At 27.5% G+C, this 22,175-nt stretch overlaps 1 protein-coding gene and 1 pseudogene across 3 annotated transcripts in view; one reads left to right on the top strand and one right to left on the bottom strand.

Annotated features, from left to right (window-relative positions):
- Positions 1–21,919, bottom strand: part of LOC107169718 (neuropeptide CCHamide-1 receptor-like) — a 143,617-nt gene extending 121,698 nt beyond the window's left edge. For all 3 annotated transcript variants that reach the window (XM_089224503.1, XM_089224502.1, XM_089224504.1), the window contains exon 1: positions 21,629–21,919. The gene's annotated coding sequence lies outside the window, so the exon portion shown is untranslated. The remainder of the gene's footprint in view (positions 1–21,628) is intronic.
- LOC149057338 (uncharacterized) lies at positions 7,349–8,169 on the top strand (annotated as a pseudogene).
- Positions 21,920–22,175: the final 256 nt, after the last annotated feature.

The raw sequence follows: 22,175 nt of genomic DNA, 5'->3' as shown, positions 1-22,175 counted from the left end.
AGTGCAAATCAATTTGAATAGTATTAATGTTATAGTTTACCTGTGGTATACTCTATATATTAAAAAATGAATGTTTATCTGTATCCTTCTTTTAACTTACAACACAGTTTAATCCAGATTGCGATTAAACTTTCATGGTGGAGATTTAGGTATCCAAAGAAAGGCTTCTAAACTATTACGAACAAAATCAGAAGATAAAAATGTTATGTATACTTTCGCGAAGGTTTCTAACGTATGACATCATAGCGTATAACAATCTGAATTAGGTTACATTGAAACCGAAATACACCAATTATTTCAGTGTTGGTGATGAGTTGCGAGCCGGATTTTTAAAAGGTATGTACGAATTGCGACCATACAATAATGTATATATTACATATAAATATAAACATCACAATATTACGTATTTTCTAGCATAAATTGTAGTACTTATTTTAATATTTGTTGTAAAAAAAAAAATTAAAGTATTCATAATATTTTTTTGTGTTATAAGAATATAGTATATAAATATATAATGATGATAATGTTAAAAATATAAGTGTTGGTATAATATATTATAATAAACATCAACCCTGCCACAAAAAATGGAATTTTCCCTAAAAAAAAAGAGAGACGAGGTCATTATAACCCGATGTAGAATAGGTATTTAAAACATAACTGGTATTTTTAGAAGGGCATCGATATCAACTAGTATTTGATATAATTTCGTTAAGATTTATCTTCTAATTATAGCATAGTGTTATAACGAGATTTACGTTATTAAAATTAAATTATTGAATTTTGATAATTCATTTAAACACAAAAACGATTACTGATCTATATACTATAATTATTAATTTCTTATGAAATGAATAAGTCCGTAGTCATCTTGATAACAAGAACGAAGCTTAGAGATAAAAGTCAGAGACAACATTAACCCATAAACCTTTCTGTAAATTATTTATTCGTTGTAAAACGTTTCCACCAAAAATAATGAAACCTATACATACACATGTCGCTTTGTAATATATATGGGTTGGACGTCAGTGTGAATGACATGGAAAATTCGAGCTGCTCGGCTGAAAGCACGATAAAGAGAAGAAAAGTCCCACCCGATGATGGACTTCCTTTTTGGGACGATGCTACAAGGGATGGATGACTGTTGTTTAAGAGGGGATAGTAGCCGAGAGTGATATCATATTATACTACTTGTAGAAGAGAAAATCCTCTTTTTCCATCCTATCTAACGTCTGGTGATTGCTAAATTGTTTTCACTCTGCCAAGATTGCCACTACAACCGTCCTCTTACTAACCTAGGTATATTATCTATCATAAATTACAATATTTTATTATACTGAGTGATTTTTTAACAGAAAACACTATCATCTCGAAAAGTATTCACGTTAAAAAATGTCTAACTCCAAAGCAGAATATTTTTTATAGGATTTTATGTACACATAAAATGTAAACATATTTATCTTAAAACTTATTGCACCTATCAATTTTTCACCTATTTACAATTTATTATTTTGTAAAAGTTAAGTAAACTATAATATGTATTTTGAGACGCCAATAACCTCCGTAGTTGAGGTGTATTTGTTAAATAAAAAAAAAAAGGTATGAGATGAAGTATTTCATATTTATCAATAAATACGAGTCCCGAATATACGATGGTTATTTGGAAAGTAATCTTTTTATAAAAAAAATCTATTTTTTGGATAGTTATAGCTTTTACTGCAATAAAAAAGTATCAATGTGTTATAATAACTTATAAATACGGTAAGTGTGATAACCGCACTGTCAGATCAAAATATATCGAAAACGTCTTTGCAGAGTTTAAACGACGTAGGTGAATATAAGAACGATAAATCCTAGTCCCTGCATATGCGTACTGCAGATACGCTCGTTGTCAAGATTAATCGCTATTCGGACCGATCAACCGAAATGATTGGCGAGGTTATTTCGCGTTTCCTTTACATCACCGCCACCACTGTGGCGTGCACGTCCATCTAACGCACCCGTCTGCCAACATGCCGTTGTTTCACTGACAACTACAATAATAATAATAATTTACGTCAAAAGTACTAAGTCATCGAATTCAACGACAGCCGTCACAGCGAGTAGATCGTAGGTGGTATCGACGATCCATAGTTACGTTCGAAAAGAAGAGTAGACGTGCGTGGGCCTGGCCCAACATTTTGGAGCAGTGAAACCCCAAATTTTAGAGTTTAGACTTGATGGGAAGAATAGTATACAAAATAAATAATTATTAGAAAATTTAAAGCATTAACAACACCTAATATTATTATATTTTATTTTACTTTCAAGAAATATAATGTTTAATATTTTATCGATTTGTCACTGAGCAGTGAACAATAATTACATAGCATGAATAGATTTAACAATACGTTATATATTTTTGTAGAGGGGATTATTAATGAAGTTATAATTTCTGACATATTTATAATAACTATTACACCGAATAAAGCCTGCACGTAGTATTATTTTATTTTTTAAATGCCATGGAATAATTTATTAATAAATTCGGCCATGTAGAACATCTATTGCGCGTTAATTATAATATGACAACATTTTAAATTTTAAAAAAAACTAATATTAGGGCCACGGTAAGGTCTAGAGCACAATAACCTCATCATTTTACCATGTCCGTGCTTTTGTGTTTTAAATTGACAAGGGGGGGGAGGAAATTCAATGTTTAGCAAACGCGTTCTATGAGAAAAAACCCACGTGTATTATTTTATACTTTTTAGTGGTAGGAGATCAGAAAACAAGACTTCTCTCCTAAATCCACCTAAAAGAAAAACAATTCAACTTCCATTGTTATGTTACAAGGACTTTTATAATATATTATTATAAGAGTTCACGATCGGTCAACTTCAGGGATTTTATTTTTTCGAATTCAAAACCTTTGGATTCGTTATCAATCACCCCGTGAATGTGGGGTTAACCTAACCTTCAGCTATATATCCTCTAGTTAAGCTAACCCCGTGTGGTCATGCTCAATCGCAGGCCACCGTGATACTTATCTACATGACATAAACGCGCATACGCTCATGTACAACAATATTCACCCAAGTGTGGACTAGTCTTTAAAAATTCAAGAATACATAATTCGATTTGAAAAAACATCAACATTTTCAAAATTATTAAAATCATTTTATATTATCATAGATGTGGTGTTTGTCCTGTGTAAATATGTTTACATATTTTAGGGCACAACTTAGGCTTAACTATCGTACTTTCTGAATTTATTTTAAAAGTGTATTATGTTTTACGCTAGAGTACAAAAATCCCAATTGCTGCGGCCGCGGTACTGACATGATGGTATAACACATTTATACACAAATACCTACCCAATACCATCCAACTTTGGGAGACTATATCTCGTCAACGGATTAACGAAAAATGAAAATGTATTTAAAAAATAGCCTTATTAATTTATGATATTTTTAATATAGGTTGCCATTGAAAAATCAAAAGTTGATATTGGTTTACCTAATAAATATAAGGGTGAAAAATGTTAAAAATGTATATAGTTTTAGAACAGCATAGATCTAAAATGTTGAAAAAAATAATTGAAAAAAGTAAATAGTTTTTATAAATAATGAGTTTTACGCCTCATGAATCACCCTGTATATTTTTTTTATCATGCATTATTTTATTTTCATTATTATTAACTATTACTTATTATTAGACAGTATAAATTATGAGTAATACATTCTTTAAAGCTTATAAGTTTAAAATCTCTCTCATATTCTCCAGCATAAGATTTGGAAAGTACAAAGAGAATAAAAAACATATTAGGTAACAACTAACAATACAAATTTAGTCTCACTTTCTGTACAAACAATAAATGAACTATGGAGACAATAATGAATATTAAAATATTACTAAAGTAAATGACATGAACAATTCTATATATTACATATTTATCTGTAGTCAGGTAAGTTGTTGGATGGTACTGAATCATATAAATTTGTAAGAAACCCGATAACAATTTTAGCCAGTTATAAGTTTGACTGGAGTAAATTTTGTTATTATGTTACATTTTTGATTATTCATAAACATATATGTATATCAATGAAATGTTGATGAAAAGACCTACGGATATAACATAACTACACATGTAACATTATTATATTATATAGCTCGTACGACGACACCGTAAGCGTGTGATCGTCTGACCTCACAGAATTGCATGACAGTTGTGAAAATCGCATGACATGGCCCACTCATTACTTGGCATTTTTTAAGTTAACTTTTATTATTTTACGAACACAGTAATATAAATATCAAATAATTTTAACGATTAACAACTCAATATTTTCCCTCTGACACGCACCTGTTAGCTCTGACCAAACCAATATAAATTAATAGATGATAAATTTTAATGGCTAACTTCACGAACGTACCTACGGTTAAAACCGGGCATGTGCATTATTTATTTACTGAAGACACATCCTAATTGTTTATCATCTTATATTCACAGTGTTAATATCAAAATAATTAATTTAAAAAAAAACATACCTTGGAACACATAAAATATTATAATGTTTAATTCATATATTTTATTATTGTTTTTGAAGGTAGCTTAGTACTACAACTACGGACCTGCGATGCATGTAGCAAGTAATCATTACTTTTTGCTTGACATGTTGTTACAGTTTTCGATTGTTTTTGTTCAGCTTAAAATTAATAGTTTTAAAAACTCCCATCGCCTGACAAAAACAAATTAAAAACACAGGACATCGAATATATTATATATGCACGAATATTGTATATAATTACTACACATCATAAGCATAACCATATTTAAAATATTGATGTTTTTTTACGTTTGGCACTTAAATACTACGAATTTACAATGTATAGCCAATTTTATAGTGAATAGGTATAAAAACAGTCAAAATGTCAGCTGCCTATTATAAATTATTATATTTCATAAGCAATGGCCGTGTATAATTTCAACAAAAATATATCTAGGTACGTCTTATAAGTATGCACTTTATATATACTAGGAGTGGCCAATAATCCAGATATAATGATCTCATATCTTGGTCGGCCTTTTAACGGATTAAACACCTTAAAGAATTTTTTTTTTGTTGTGTAAACTTTAATGCATGAACCAACTTTAATATTGATAATTTAATATTAATATTTTATTTAAAATAGTCTAAATTTAGATACTAAATTAGGCAGATAAAGTATTATAATAGTATTCGATTATTATTATAATAACATTGGAAATCTTTAATTAACACATGATACAGATACCTATAATTTATAAATTAACTATTTATGTAAATAATTACTAGTGGTTTATTTAAAATCATGATTATTTAAAGATTCTAGTTATCTAACTTTATTTTTATTATTACGACAACATGTTAAAAACAAGAATTTTTGATGAATGCCATAAATTAACACCTGCCAATTTTCAAAATATTCGTCAGGAATTCCAAGACCGATTATACTACTGTCAAAAAGTAAATGGTATGCAATTCAAACATTTAATTTAAATTTTATAGTCATTTAATTTTTTTTTTTTTTAAATAAACCAAAAAAAATGTTTAAAAATATTTTTATTTAGTTCATTATATAATGTATTTCCCAAGTTTTTTGTGTCTGATAAGATTTTCGATTTAAGTTTATAAAAAGGTGTAGAATATTGCATTAAAAGAAAGTTTAAAAAAATGTATTTATAGCTCTAGAAATAGAATTCGTTTAAATCAATTTATTAAAGTTTAGGGTGCCCATAGTAAATAAACCAGTGAACCAAAATGTATGATTTTAACATCAATTTTTTTTAAAAAAATCTCTATAAGAATCTATTAAAAAATATATTTGTTACCATTTGAAAAAAAAAAATGTTGATTTTGATGTTGGTACAACTGCTTGCTTAAAAATTTAAAAATTGGTCGTTCAAAATAAAGAAACACGTCTTTTTTCTTTTTTTCTTAAATTCCATGTTGTCGATCCGTAATCGTTAAAAAACCCCACGTACAACGACATAAGATACACTCTGTATATAAATTATATACATATAACATAACAAACCTAACCTTGTGGAAGGGAGAAACCACCTTTCTTTTTTATACGTAAAAAACCACTAGCAGCTGCGCTGTTTGTGTTAGCATGGCCTTTTCATTTTTTATATTATCTATGGAAAAATGTTTATAATATTTCATATTTGGGTTTTATTATGATACCATCCATAAAACGACTAATACTCCGATAAAGTATAGATTAGTAAAGACTATAGCATAGGTATATATTTAGATAATTATATAAGAAAAAATCTCATTTGTAACCAACGGATATTGATTAAGAGCATTATTATTCATAATCTCATAATCCTTTAAGTGGGAATGAAAATAAGTGGTTTTAATTTTAAACGTTTAAATAATGTTTATTTTTCGATCAATTTTGTTGAAACTCTTATTTTGATCCAAGTGCAGTGAGATTATTTCATGCTTTTGACCCGAGTGCAGTTTAACCATTACTTTTTATTTTTTAATAACCAGTGCGAAATTCAACTAAGGAAATACACATATTTAATTACAGTAAAATTTGCAATTCAACAATCTTATTAGGTACTTAAAATTTAAATAGGTAACTATTTTAAATTGTAAGTTATAATATATTATATAGTATTTTGTTTAAGTACACCGACAATTAAATAATCACACATCGTTTGCGCATCACTTTTGTTAATTTCTACTTTTTGTTTAAAACGGTCACTGATGAGCTTCGTTTAATTCATGGAGGCGATATATCGTTCACGCACTACTGCTCATTTACATCATGTCTAGTTATCATACATAATTTGCGCATCATTATATATTTTTATTATGTGACTGGAAGAGATTACCTAGTAAAGATACCCAAAAATCAAAGTTGTTTACATACTTACAGCTTACAATTTGGTGACCCGTCATTTGGTCCGGTAAATAATATCCGGCGACAATTGATCCGCGACATTTAATTCGGTTCAAAAAGAACTTGTACCAAAAATATCCGGCTAAAAAACGTCCGGTAAAAAAATAATATAAAATACAAATATATAGAAATTAAAGTTATTATTTTAGAAAAATAATCTATAATATTGTAGAATATTATAGAATGTAATAAGCGGATAGTCCATCTTATATACAGATTACCTCATGGTTTACTATACAGAAAACGATTGGAAAACCCACGAATAAAGAATCTAATCAGCTCTCAACGATTTATCAGATATAAATTATTATTATGACGAAAATATCGTAATATCCATTTTTTCGATTTTGGTACAGGTGTACACCTAGCCGTATGTGAACGCGTATATAAGTAACGTTAACACTAAATAATGCCACTTACATTTATAAAAAGTCAAAAAGGCATAAATATAATGCTTCTAAATAAAGGATTTTGATATAGTATTAATGATGTGAAAGAAATAAATGTAGTATGGCGTTGTATCGAGTATATACAATCTGTCATGTAAAATCTGATGTCACACAACGACGAAAGATGAAACGGGTATGTACCTACTTCAAAATCTGTATACCAAATTAATAAAAGTTACCTAATTAATTGGATTAATTTATAAAAAAATATTAATTAATTATTTCTAAATACCTAGACTATATTTTAAATCGTGCAACCACAGGTAATTCCACAAAAACAATACAATTTTTTGTTTTATTTTTTTCCATAGAAGCGATCATAAAAGAAACTGATCATTCGCATGTTCCAAACTTAGCCAAAATTGAGGTAAAAAAACTGGTGAATACTTTAAAGGATACTGCTACAATAGAACAAACTTCTGTCAGAAATATTATTTCAAATGTGTTAGGCCAAACTTCTGTTCCAGTAATTGATCACCAATCATAAAATCATTATCAAAGACTATTCAACGGACTCGAATAACAAAAGAAAATGCTCCAGTTAATTCAAGTAATACCGAAGATCTAATTATACCCGAAACACACAAATTAACTGACAAAAACGAAAAAATTTTGGCATACGATAGTGGTCGTAGTGAAAGTAGAATTTTAATTTTTACTACTCAATACAATTTAAATATGCTTAAAGAAACGGATGACTGGTTTGGTGACGGAACTTTTAAACCTGTTCCCTCGATATTTTCCCAGTTATATACAATCCATTGCTATACAAGTAGCTTAGTTATTCCATTTGTGTACAATGTACATATATTAATGGCTAGTCGTACAATAAGTCGTCTACGTTGAAGTTTAAAGGCAATTGCTAATATAACAACCAGATCTGAATCCAAAATCTATTAAAATAGATTTTAAGCAATCATTTATTTCGGCGTTCAAACAAATTTTTCCTAATGCTAATACCTACAAGTGGATGTTTTTTTTTTTCATTTTGGCCAATGCGTATGGCGTGAATTACAATCTGCTGAGCTACAAAATAAAAATGCAGAAGACTCGACACGTATACCCTACAAGTTAAACAATTCTGTGCTTTAACATTTTTACCTGTTCTTGATGTAGTAGAATCTTTTAATACCATTCTAGAGTCCCGATACTTTATTGATCACTATAACAACTATTTGAACCATTAGTAGATTACTTTGAGGAAACATGGATAGTTCGAACGTCGAACAGTTCGTAATAGAAGAGAAAACAATTATTTCTTATAGAAATGTGGAACTGTTATAATAATATAATTAAATGACCACCCTCGACCGAAAAATGCTGTTGAAGGTTGACACCATGCTTTCAATACATCATTGGGATGTCATACGACTATTTGGAAATTTACATATATCTTTTTTGAAGCAGGAACAAGGGCTTCAAGAAGCAAAAATAGAAAAAATTATTCTGGTTGAAAATAAACCTACAAAAAAAAGAAAATATAAAAAGATAGACCAACGTCTTAAAAATACAGTAGAAAACTATGAAACTACAAATATCAATACATATTTGAAGGGTATCGCTCATAATTTTAATTTCTAAACATTTGTATTTTATATGACTTTTATAATTACATTATATTATTTTTTTACCAGACGTTTATTTGAATAAATTGAATAAAGCAATTTATTTTTAATTTTATACGTAATAAACATATTCATTTATGAAAATGTATAACATTTAAGTAACATTTTATATTAAAAGTATTATTATATCATTATGTAAGTAGCTATCTTTACCATAATTGTATATTTCACATAGTATTCTCTGTTTTTATTTTAATTGCATTGGTTTTAACAATGACGATTTAGCTGTACATATTTTAATCACTATAAGTTACTGCATAAATAATTATGTTTTAACATAATCCAATATTTTAATAAGTACATGTAAATAACTGATAAAATACATTTTTTACTACTACCACACAACAATAAAATGTAATGTTTTTATTTCAAGAAAAAATACTTGTACGATTTTAAATAAAATATTTATGAAACTTTAAAAGTAGTTGTAAAAACACAAACATTATTAAAATTATAATTATATAATATTATTGTTGGTACTAATTACCTTAGTCGAATGAGAGGGTGTTAACGAAAATACATTGTTACTGGTTATACAGGGGTTTTTATCTACATAATAAAACACGATTCATGAATATTTCGTGAATATATTTTATGGAAATTTGAATAAAAACAAGTTTTTACATCAAAAAACGTAATAAATACTTCCTGCTTTTTCAATATTTAGGCAATCGTCACACATATTATTAAGTGCAGGAACATATTATACATTACTCTTTATAAAAATAATACAAAAATTATAACGTAGGTATACATATTATTTTTGCCTTTCATTTATAGATCCATCGTATGCAGTTTGAATTCATGATTTTTTAATATAATTTCATTTTCAACTATCAAGTTTTCAATATTATTAGGTACACCCAATACAATTTGTATTATTATATTATATTATATTGTACTAGATACCTATATATATGATTATTACAGTGAAAATTATTTCAACGTGATATTAAAAAAAGTATTACAATTATTAACTGCACACATTAAACTATATACAAGATATTGTATATACCTATCATAATCCAAAAATAAATGTTAATGGTGTAATGGCATTGAGATCAAACTCCAACTTCAAGTCAGCACGGGTTAATTTTATTTCATTTACCTAAAATTTCTTGCAATTCATTTTAATGTAATATACACACCAATTTAGGGGGTAAAACCAAAAATATTTTTAAATTGAAAATTAAGGAACACCTTAATATATATATATATATATCCATAAAATCTGAATAATAGTCTTAAAGAATAAATAGCACTAATATTAATAAATAAAATATGATAATTAATAAGTAGTAATATAATTGAATTTTTCGTTTTAATAAACGCATCTGTTGAATTGAATAATTTGAATATGTGGGTATGATATGAAATGATAAATCATGAAACCTTTAAATGCCAATATTTTTTTAATAGAATTCTAAATTTAACAACCTTTCAGTTCTGTAAAGTGTGACGAGAGACCTGTTGGTTTCATAGTGATGCAGTGTGTGTTATTTTTATGCAATGAAAAGTCAAATAGATTGATACAGTTTTTATCAAACCTATTGTAAGTTGAATATAGACTTTACTGATAATTTTTGTAAAAATTGTTTTTCAAACACGTAATATTTTTAAATTGCTTTAAATTACTTTAATAGTGTATTTCACTTTTCAGTTTTTAGTATCTTCTGATTATTTTTATACTTTGTAAAGTTTCTAAAAAACTATATGTAAGTACTTTTTTGTCTTAATGTTACAACATATTTTTTTATAAAAGTTACAGAATACTGAATAAAACTACAAATGTACAACTTTTATAAAATGTATTGATTTTTGTCTTGTCGTGTTTAAATATGTTATAAACAATGTTAATTAAAATTGCTTTGATTTTAAAAGCACAAAGTAAAATGCTTTAGTACATTTATAGATAAAGAACAACAATTTAAAATATATGTACCTATATAAATATCAAAAAACCAAAAAATCGAAAAATATGAATTACCTACAGGTAGATTTATTTTGTATTTTAATTATTGATTACTGAAAAAGATTATTATTTATGTCTATTTATCTACTTACGATTAATTTCAAATGTTTTTTTTTTTATTTATTTTTTTTTTATTTGAAAACTTTTTTATTTTTCCATTGGTTATAAATATATTATGATATGAATTATTATATACTGTTATTATAAAAATAATATTATTATTGTAAATGGAGTTGATTTCCGCAATAAAGATTATTATTATTATTATTATTATTAATCACACTACAAAATGACAGTGAATATTTAATATCAAAAATTCATAGATGTGTACATTTTCCGCAAATATTCCAAAATATATCGATTTATGTTTGACACATTCGTGCAAATATGACTATTACGTTTCCCCCGCGAGTTCATCAGTTCACCACCTGTTTAAGCTTATATACCAGGCAGCTGGTAAGGGGTTATGGGTTTAACGACGATTAATACTTAAATCACTAATCAGCTAGACCAAATATGCTGTGCAGACGAGACGCTGCAGGGCAGGTCTACTACAAGGCTCGTACTAAACTCTAAAGTCACTGGGTTCCGTCAAAATTGTATAACAATATTCCTGATGATTATGTGAGCATTTGAAAATATTTCTTTTCATGAAAAACTAATTTTATACCATTTATCCGCATATAATAATTATATTTCCATATAGATAATGTAGCAAAACAAATTTTATATTAAATACTTTTGTAACGTGGTTTGAACTTTAAACGTTCGGTAATATGGATTAAATATTTAAATGAATTCGGTGAGCAGACTAACTCACTAAAAGTAAGATTTTGAGGCGACGAATAAATTTAATATAAAAAAATATTTAATATTACACAAATATAATAATAAAAAAATGTATACCCACACTTTTTACTGTGAAGAACATTTTACCAATACTAGCGAGTCTGCAAATTATCAATAAACAATAGTTAACACTAAATCAATATATCATTAAAATGTTCACTAGCACACACAGAGTTTCATTTTGAATAACACAATAACGTGGGCGGCCTCCAGTTTATTGAAAGATGAATATTTATTTTATTCTCCACAGTGAGTAGATCGACAATGGTAATATCGGCTTTCCGTTAAGCTGATTAGTCACTGGTTGGCACACCTACAGATGACAAGGTTTAAGTTCAGTTCGCTGCTACCACTCACTAACCATTTCTGTGATATGTATAATATGTACACTTTTTTTAAATTTTATAAAATACATTTCATCTATATAAATGCCAGTCTTTCTCTTGGCTGCTTTATTTTCTGACACCAACTAAATACGTAAAACGTTGTAAGAATCTGTCATATCAGCAAAAAATTGTTTTAACATTTTTCATTATTTTTCAAATGTTTTCAAATGGAAAATAAAAGTGGAAATACAATATAATTGTACACTTGTCCATACCTATGAAATAATGATTTTAGTTTGCCAGTAGCTAAGTCTATTTTTCATGTTTTGAATATTAGTTTTAATATTTAAGTAGATACAACTTAATTATTTAATTAGATATAATAAATTAACAACTTTACCAATTAATATTAAATTTTGGCGATAAAAACTTTGGAGACTATATAGTATAAAAGAAAAAATGTTTTATTAAATTATGGGTAGGTATTTGGTATAAAATTATTCGTATGATTTATTACACGAAAATGTTAAAACTTTTAATAATATTTATAAAGAATTTAGAAAAATTTGTTTTGGTTTTCACTTACCACCATTGATTTAAATTAAAAAAATGTACACTTAAAAATTTAAATTACGTAAATGTTTTTCCGAATAATACGAGATCGACTAAAGTAGGTCAAGTATTAAGTATTAATTACCTACCCACTCATTATCAATTGTCACGGACCGCAACTACCGCGACCGTGGACGTTCTCGTGGATAGTTGGTTGTTACTTGTTTTGAAGTATAAATATTTCCCCTGACCCTTATAATTTAATGTATACATTTAATCGGTAACATATTATTATTATTAAAATAATAACTGTAACCGATTTTTAAATATACATTCAGCAGAAAAAGTTAACTATATAAAGGCCTAGAGAGTTAAACCACATCCTCTGATATGTTATGTTAGACATTTACTGCAAAAATTAAATCATACACTAAAATAAACTACAAGATATCAGTGTATACATATGTGGCTGCAATATAAATTAAAGGGTATTGCCTTTAGTGAAAGAAGACTATAAATAAAAAAATATGTAATTTCGTACATATAATGTTACATTTTATTTCATTTATATAAAATACAATTAAAGGTGTGTTGGGCTCCAAGGTTTACTTTAAAAATATTATTTGTGAATTCTAGCGTTATAAAATACAAAAGCAAATGCTTGCGCTTTTGTAATGCGCAGTTAGTTAAAAAGTATAGGTACCAACACACAATTACTCAATATTCAGTAAGTTAGTAATAATAAATCGTGTTTTAAATAAGTGATTTATTTAATTTAATCCGACGAAGAGTATAGCATATCGAAGCTAAATTATTATTATTTTCACTATTTTATTACCCATGTGTCAACTTTAGTTCAACTACTTTTGACATATTTTTGATAATTTGTTATTTTAGTTAAATAGTTGACATACTATGTTATCATCAATATTCATATATAATGTAGTAGGTTTGAACTAAAATTATAACAATGTCATAAAATATAATAATATGATAGGTTATAGGTAGTTGCATATTTATCTAAATACTAGTGCAAAACTAATGCAATTCTATGTATTATAATAATAAGCATAATTTCGATTTTTAAAATATTTACACATTTTTTAATAATTTGTTAATTTTATATTATTTAGATATACCTACATTATGCATATTATAGTTTATGAACACTTTAGTTACCAAACACAATATAATACCGATATATATGTACAGCTGTGTTATAATATTATTTCGTTAACTCATCTTATAAAGTGAATGTAATATAAAAATTGCTATTTTATTAAAAAACACCGAACGTATAACTTTACTGATACTTCCCGAACCGTTACATTATATACATGTGTATAATAATATGAACCCTGAACACTACCTAATTCAAATAACTAACATGCCGGCACCAATACGTGCAAAATAACTTATATAATTGAACTTTGAAGCTTTATTGTTTGAATTCCGCGTGATTGAAGAATTGAACATCGATTACGACTTACGAGTATTATAGTTTTCAACAGCATTGCAGACCCTATTTTGTAAGATGAGAAAAAAAATTGAATGATGCTTTTGAAAATGATATGTTTTCGAGGAAAATTATGGCTCGTCAATCATGTTATTGAAAAATCATATAGCTATATGACTTATGATAGTCCATTGTCTTTCAGTTCGAAAACGCCGCATATATATGTTTTAAAGCTTTATAAATTATGACATAAAAATTATCAATGTATATGTATTTAGAAAATGTAATTATTCTAATAGAATTAATTATTATTAGATTCTGCCCATGGACATTTTTAACCAATTATTTTATTATTTCAATAATTTATTAATTAATAAAAAATCTTTAATACAATATTTTTCATGGGATTTTAAGCTTTGAATAGCTGTAATTTTTTTTCGTATTGTGAGTTATGGACTTATGGTGTAACATCGTGTAACAAATTAAAATTGAATAATGTTGTCGTGTATACTTTTTAAATATTTTTTTATTTTTTTATATACTTTTTTGTACAATAAATTTAATACTCAAATTGTAATAATAATTATGAATTTAATATTTTTTGGTTACAAGTTGTTAATATTAATTACTTAAATTATAGACAATATTAGAAGGGGAAAATTGTATATTATATAGGTATCATAATATTATAAATTTATCATATTAGAATGCAATACTATCGTATAGTTTTTTTGTACATAAAAAATATAATGTTGAAATCTAAAGAAGGATGGGAGAAATTAAAAGATGCTCAAATAAAAAAGAAAAAAGAAACGGAAGTTTTAAAAAAAGTTATTCCCCTTACTTCATATTTCAAACCTAAAATTACTTTAAAATCGGATAATTGAAATACTACTGTTTCTACTTCTAGTATTGATGATAATAAAACAATTAATATTTCTGAAAAAAATGAAAATTGTACAAATAATGATGTAGTGATTTTTTCGAATGATCCTGGTACTTGGAATGTTAATTCAAAAGAATTCGTGTCATACTATATAGAAAAAGGCGGGTAAGTCGTGGATGTCGCTCTGCTGTACAGTAGGTTACAAGTGGGTTACTGTAATGGATGGAATTAAATTTGAATCCAATGATATTATACCATTGTATACGAAAAACGATTCTGAGCGAAGACGGTTTATCTGTCTAGAATATATTATAGATTTTATAAATAGTTAAAAATTTTCAAATCTTAGAGTTAAAAAAGAAAATTTTTAATAAATTTCTAGCATAAAATAATTTATGAATTTTCGTGATTTTTACGTATGTTGTCTAAAATTCAAACTTTGAATGCTTGAATAAAATATCGTGACTATGAATTTCTTTTATTTTGCAACTGCTATTGTAAAAATATGTTAGGAGCCTTGTATTAAATTTTCAAATCTTAGAATTAAAAAGAAAAACTTTTATGAATTTCTACCTAAGATAATTTGAACATTGCCGTAATGTTTACGTATTTAGTCAAAATTTGAACTTTAAATACTTATAAAAAAAAATCGTGCCTATGTATTTTAAATAATTTTACAAGCTTTTCTTTAACTCACAATGCTTCATTCATTCATTTCTGTTGTCATCAAATCTTGCGAGTTCAATTTAAATCACTTCTACATGACCAAGGAGGCTCAAATTTTGTATGGAAGTCTAGGGTCGGTGACAATACATGACCCCAATTCATGACTTGGACAAGTGATGACGATGACGGTTGTACCTGGAGGTCATCTCCAGAGCGCAACAAAAAAAAAAAAGGCTAACAAAAAAAAAAAAAACAAACCCCGAGTTTCCCCTTTGACTGGTTGCTCCTAGTGGCCTCCCGAACCTAAATACAGCAAAAAAACAAAATACAAAATGGGGGGCGAGGGGTGCCTAATTGTTGCAAAATTTTTAAAACTTGTGAATTACAGAAAACGAAAAGCATGGGGCTCCTATGAGTCAAGAATATCTCTTACAAATTTGGAAGTATGATCAATAATCTTTAAAATACTTATCATAAATTGTATCTAATGATTTCAGTTGTAGAGTGACTTTACATAGTAGTTATCATAAGTGTCCCATTCTTTTCGTTTTTTGTAATTCACAAGTTTTAAAAATTTTGCAACAAATACATTTTAGATACACTTTTAGTAATATCTTGATAACCTTGAAGTTATGTTAAGAGCCTCGTATTAAATTTTCAAGCTTTTCTGCTTAACAAATACATTTTTATCGATATAATTTAAAAAAAACTAATAATGATCGAAAATTTCAAATGCCTATGAATAGTTCACCTTAAGTCGAAAATTTTTGAAAATTTTATGGTGGATAGTATATACTTATATAAACATTCGGTGAAAATTTCATGTATCTAATCTACGGTCATTTTTTTTAACGTTACATCAAAAACAAATTCGAAAAATGAATGTGCGTAAAATTTTCCGTTTTTCCCTTAATTTTTAGTATGTTTATCCCGATTATTTAGAATATTATTTTTTTACTTTTGGCCCCCAAAGTACCAACTAGATTCACTTTCTGATCGAACGAGGTACTGAAGTCAAAAATCGAAGCATTTTTACTGCCCCAAAACGTGATGACAGACACAAAAAAAACACATCATGGTAAAATCAATACATTCTTCGCTCCGCTCATAATCTAAAAGTCATTTAAGAATTTAAATGCAGATTTTTCTTTATCAGCAAAGTATTATGAAAAAGATTTTTTTATTTTACAATTTGAAATACACAATCTATACAACATAGCACAATAAGTATATATATTATAATAGTAACATGAATATCTTGAATTAAGAAATCACCCATTGGTGACACTTGGCTGGGAATTAACGCTGTCTAGAGTCTAGAACTTCGTTTTTTAGAACTTTGTTTTTTAGAACTTCGTTTTTTAATTATTTTTTTTTATATTTATAACAAGTCACGGCACCAGTTCCTTATTATGAAAAAGATAAAACAAATAAATACTTTAAAAAATCAAATTTTTATTATATGAAACCAAACGAGGAAAAATGTAATAGAGAATGGCTACTCTATTCACCATTTAAAAAAAATGGTATACTGTTTTTACTGTCTTTTGTTTTCAAAATCCGTTGTTATGTGTGACGGATATAGGTAATGATTGGAAAAATATTAATAAAATTATAGAAATCCATGTAAAGAAAAGTGAACATATTTTGGCGATTAGTACATATATTAAAAGGACACAAAATACTAATAAAATTAATATTTAACTGGAAAAACAAATAATTGAAACGCGTGAATATTGGAAAAATGTACTCAAACGATTAATAGAAACAATTATTTTTTTGTCTGAACGTGGTTTACCATTTAGTGGTTCGGATGATAAAATTGGATCAAAAAATAATGGAAATTATTTAGGAATACTTGAGATTATCAAAATTCGATCCTTTTTTATCACAGCATATTAACTTATTTGTAAATAAAGGTAAAGGTCACACTTCATGTTTGTCTAAAACTATTAGTAATGAATTTATTACACTTATTGCTAAGAAAACACGTTTAGTGATTATTATCGAAATTAAAAAAGCTGGTTATTATTCAATTAGTGTTGATTCCACTCCAGACATTTCGCACATAAATCAATTAACAATTATTATACGATATGTTACATGTAATGGACCAATTGAACGTTTTTTAACTTTTATTAATATTGAAAATCATACAGGTGAATATTTAGCATCAATTTTACTTGTATTTATGGTTGACAATGAAATTGATATTAATTTATGCCGTGGTCAAAGTTATGATAATGCAAGTAATATGAGCGGACCTTATTCAGGAATGCAAGCCATTATAAAAGCTAAAAAAAATCCATTTGCAGACTTTTATATCATGTACAGCGCATTCACTGAACCTTGTTGGTCAGTCGACAGTAGATTGTTGCGTAGAAACTGTTTCTTTTTTTGGGTTTGTTCAGAAACTTTATAATTTTTTTTCCGCATCGACAAGTAGATGGTCAATTTAAAAAAAAATCATTAGATAGTAAATGCCCAGTTTCTAAGTCAATAGCCAAAACTAGATGAAGTACAAATGCAGAAGCCATTAAAGCTTTGTCAATAGGTTACAAAGATAAATTTATATAAAATGATTTTAAACTTAAACGTTTCGGAATGCTTTCCAAATGTAGAAAAAACTTTACGGTTATATCTTACACTCGTGTGTACCAATTGTAGTGGAGAAAGATCGTTTTCAAGATTAAAATTAATAAAAATGCATAAGATCTAATTTAACACAAGAACATCTGGACGATTTGGCCATTTTGTCAAATGAAAGTGAAATTGAGAAAACTATAAACTACGAGACAATTATTGAAGATTTTTCATTTCAAAAAGCAAGAAAGATGCCAATAATATTAAATAAACAAAATTATAATAATTATGATATTTAGTATATTATATTATATAGTAATTAATAATTAAATAATGTAATAATAAAGAAAACTAATATAAGAATTCAAAATTTTAAATGTAGATTCAAATGTAAATTATAATTATTTTAATTTTATTTGTGATACCTAATAAATAATTGAAAATAAAATTAATTTTTTTAAGTTTATGAAAATTATGTGTAGGCCATTTATATGAATGTGCTTACGGTCCGTCCTAAAAACCATAATCCGGCTCTGGTTATAACGTATAATACTATAACATGAATTAAGTGTTTGAAAATAATAAATATTCTACAAGAATATAAATTATAATTAACCACCTTGGTATTATTCACAAATTACGTATAAATAAATAAAAAACGATCAATATTAATTATTTGATTTAACCATCAATCATTTTTTTCCTAATTATATGTTTTGTAATTTTACAAAACTTATAGGGCCATTGAATGAATGGAAACCCGATCAGAATTTAAAATGCAATATTTAATTATTATTTTTATAATTCTTATGTTTATTATGATATTATAAAATTAATAATTGAAACGACATGTTTTTGTAGTAACATTCAAATCACTTCAGAAATCAGTTCAACGTCATACCGGCTGATTTTAAATGACAAACAGCCAAACAATGACAAACAAATTAATTGAATTATAACAAATTTAGTGTATTTAATACAATATTATTTTATAATATTTTAAATTACACCAAATAAAAATCTATATTTTATATGATATAATAAGTAGTTAATCAAAATGTTTTGAATCCTTCCCAAATTATTGGTAATTGTATACAAATTTTTAGATATGTACTCAAAGCAATGTCTAAGTTTCTTGTCCCCTATAAGTATTATTAACTTATTATTCCTTTCCTATTTCAAAATAAATCAACCCAATCCTCGCTATGGTATAAGTTTTGATTACCAATATTCCAGTCTGCCCTTTTTATGCACATTATTTTTTATCCCCAGTGGCGCCGAACCCTATGTTAAGGTCGGGCCTTGGCCCGACATATTTTGAAAATTTAGGATAGGGCCGCTTTATATTGATCATTTTCCCTTTCATGGTATGCCATTTTTGCCGATATTAAGATGTTGGGCCTCTTGAAATATTTTTCGCCCTACTAGATTTTTAGGACTTCGGCGCCACTGTTTATCCCTATAGGTAAGGTATCCACTATAGGTAGATCTGAAAAGAAAATTCGTTACTCTACACCAGTTGTTCTTAACGGAGGTGGTACCACCCCCTTGGGGGCATTTCGGTCTGTCTGGGTGCGATAGTTTTGAAGGGGGCGTTGAGGGGGTGGTGAGCTTTTTCAAACTCAGAGATTAAAAATAATACAATTTATTAATATTATATAACAACACTACAAATAATTGAACGTGAAATCAGAATAGTTGTAATTGCGTACGCTATACAACGGCATACGGCATTTTACGTATCGGGAACGTCTTGTTTATAATAGATTTATTTTTACATTTTCAACCATAACTGGACTATTGATACTGTACCTTGCAGAGCGTGATTGATATCGCTACGTTGGACGTCGCGTTTTCAAATAAACGAGTGTGTTTTTCTGACAAAATTAATAAACTTAATTTTAACTTAGTAATTTGAAATATAAATATTTTTATAATGAATGATCATAGTTCTAAAAATAAGTGCCGTCAATATTTAGTAGAGTACCTAAAGTTTAGTTTTATCGCGTCACCACTTAATGCACAGTCACCGTTTTGCCTTACTTAAGTATATGTGAAAAAAACATTTTCTAATGAGGCAATTAACCCATCAAGATTGATAGATCATTTATCAAAAATTCATAACGATTAACTGGAGAAATCATTTTCGTTTTTTCAGGATCTTAAAGCAAAAATTTAAAAACGGTCTACTGTGAATAGTTGATTTAAAAAACAAACATCTGATCTTGATAAAGGACTTGTGGTGACTTGTCGCTTCGTTTAAGGTGTTTTTATTGATACCAAAAAACAGTAAACCTCATTCAATCGGCGAAACTCTTATTTTTGTAGAGTCTACACTGAACCATCAATGAGATTGTTCTTAAAGTGAAATTTTAAATTAAATTCTACCAAAACTGCTTTGATTTATAACCTAAATTTAAAAAAAAGCCATTATCTGGGTTAATATTTTAAATATGACACTCTTGCACTAAAATGTTATTACAACTGAATTTAAATATTATGCAGGTAACACATACGTTTCAATAGATTGTATCTACCTACAACTATAACTATCCCATTATATAACATATTTTCTGTTTATTTTATAAACGATGGTATATGAAAATATGTGATTCGTGGATAACTTGATTTTGTTACTTCTAAAATTATATAGCAAAACATTTTTTTTTTTATTATTCTTGAAAATCATAGTAATGTACCTACTGAGAATAATAATTTTACTCAATTTTCGGGGAAAAAGTTAATTGTTGTTATAACAATTTTATAATCGAGATAATTAAATTTCGTTAAATATAATACTTATCATGTGAAGAAATGCTAGATTTTAATATTTTAAATATGATTTTTCAAAATTAAGTTGAATATATAAATATTGTAATTCGCATTATCAAACTCGGTGTAGAAAATTGAAAAAGTTCTTGCATACGTTTTAATTTCAGCTGATCATTACGCGTTAAGTTTATTTACACATTCATTTTTAAATTTTAAATTAAGTTCAAAAACATTAAACTGTTATTATTTTAATTTTTTTTTTTTAAATAGCTATATTATTTAATACATAATTATAGTTATCCCATGAGTCAGAAGCTTTAATCAAATATAGTTTATTGAAATTGCCTATTATTATATGTATACAGTTTAAGTTCGTTGTGTTAATGTTTGATAGTTTTGACACATTTACATTTTAAAACGACTGAGTTATGATCAACATGCGTGTGTGTTATCATCAATTTACGAACCATATGAATTACACTGTCTATATTGTATAATATTCACTATTGACAACCTCTTAAATTCGATATCGCTTTATACAAGCTTTACTCACCTGGATGATCCTATGCGACGTATCGACACGAAAACGTTATAAAAAGAAGATCAATGTCCGAGTGAGGAATATTTTCTATAGAATGTAATATTAGAAACTGTATTATGCTGTTGTACCCGAACACACGTGCATTTTTTTTTTTTTTTTTAATTTATTAAATATAAATTTTTTTCAAAATTTCCCGTACGGTTTTCCGACGGTCGTTCGAGTGACCAATACGTGGCACGTGGCACACTCCACGCGCGATTAGCGTCGCGACGTAACAGAACGGTGGTACACACGACTTGTCACCACTGCGGTACGGTATCAACCATGTGGGATGACTGACGTGATAACTTACCGAGGCGGATTCAGCCGCTCGTTTTCCGATTGCCCGCGACCGCTGACCGAAACGCCCCCAAACGTTACCGGTCAGAAACGATCCACGCGCGACCAAAACGAATTCCGCCGCGTACTTGATGAACAAAGTAATAATGGGTACTTATAATCAGTAATAATATTATTGCGATATCGTATAAAGCATATGTAATGATTCGGACGCTTAGCC

Source organism: Diuraphis noxia, unplaced genomic scaffold, assembly GCF_037042655.1.
Source record: "Diuraphis noxia isolate RWA-SAM2 unplaced genomic scaffold, SU_Dnox_SAM2 contig0003, whole genome shotgun sequence".
Lineage (NCBI taxonomy): Eukaryota > Metazoa > Arthropoda > Insecta > Hemiptera > Aphididae > Diuraphis > Diuraphis noxia.
The sequence above is the reverse complement of the archived record's forward strand: the minus strand, read 5'-3'. Positions and strand labels throughout refer to the sequence as shown.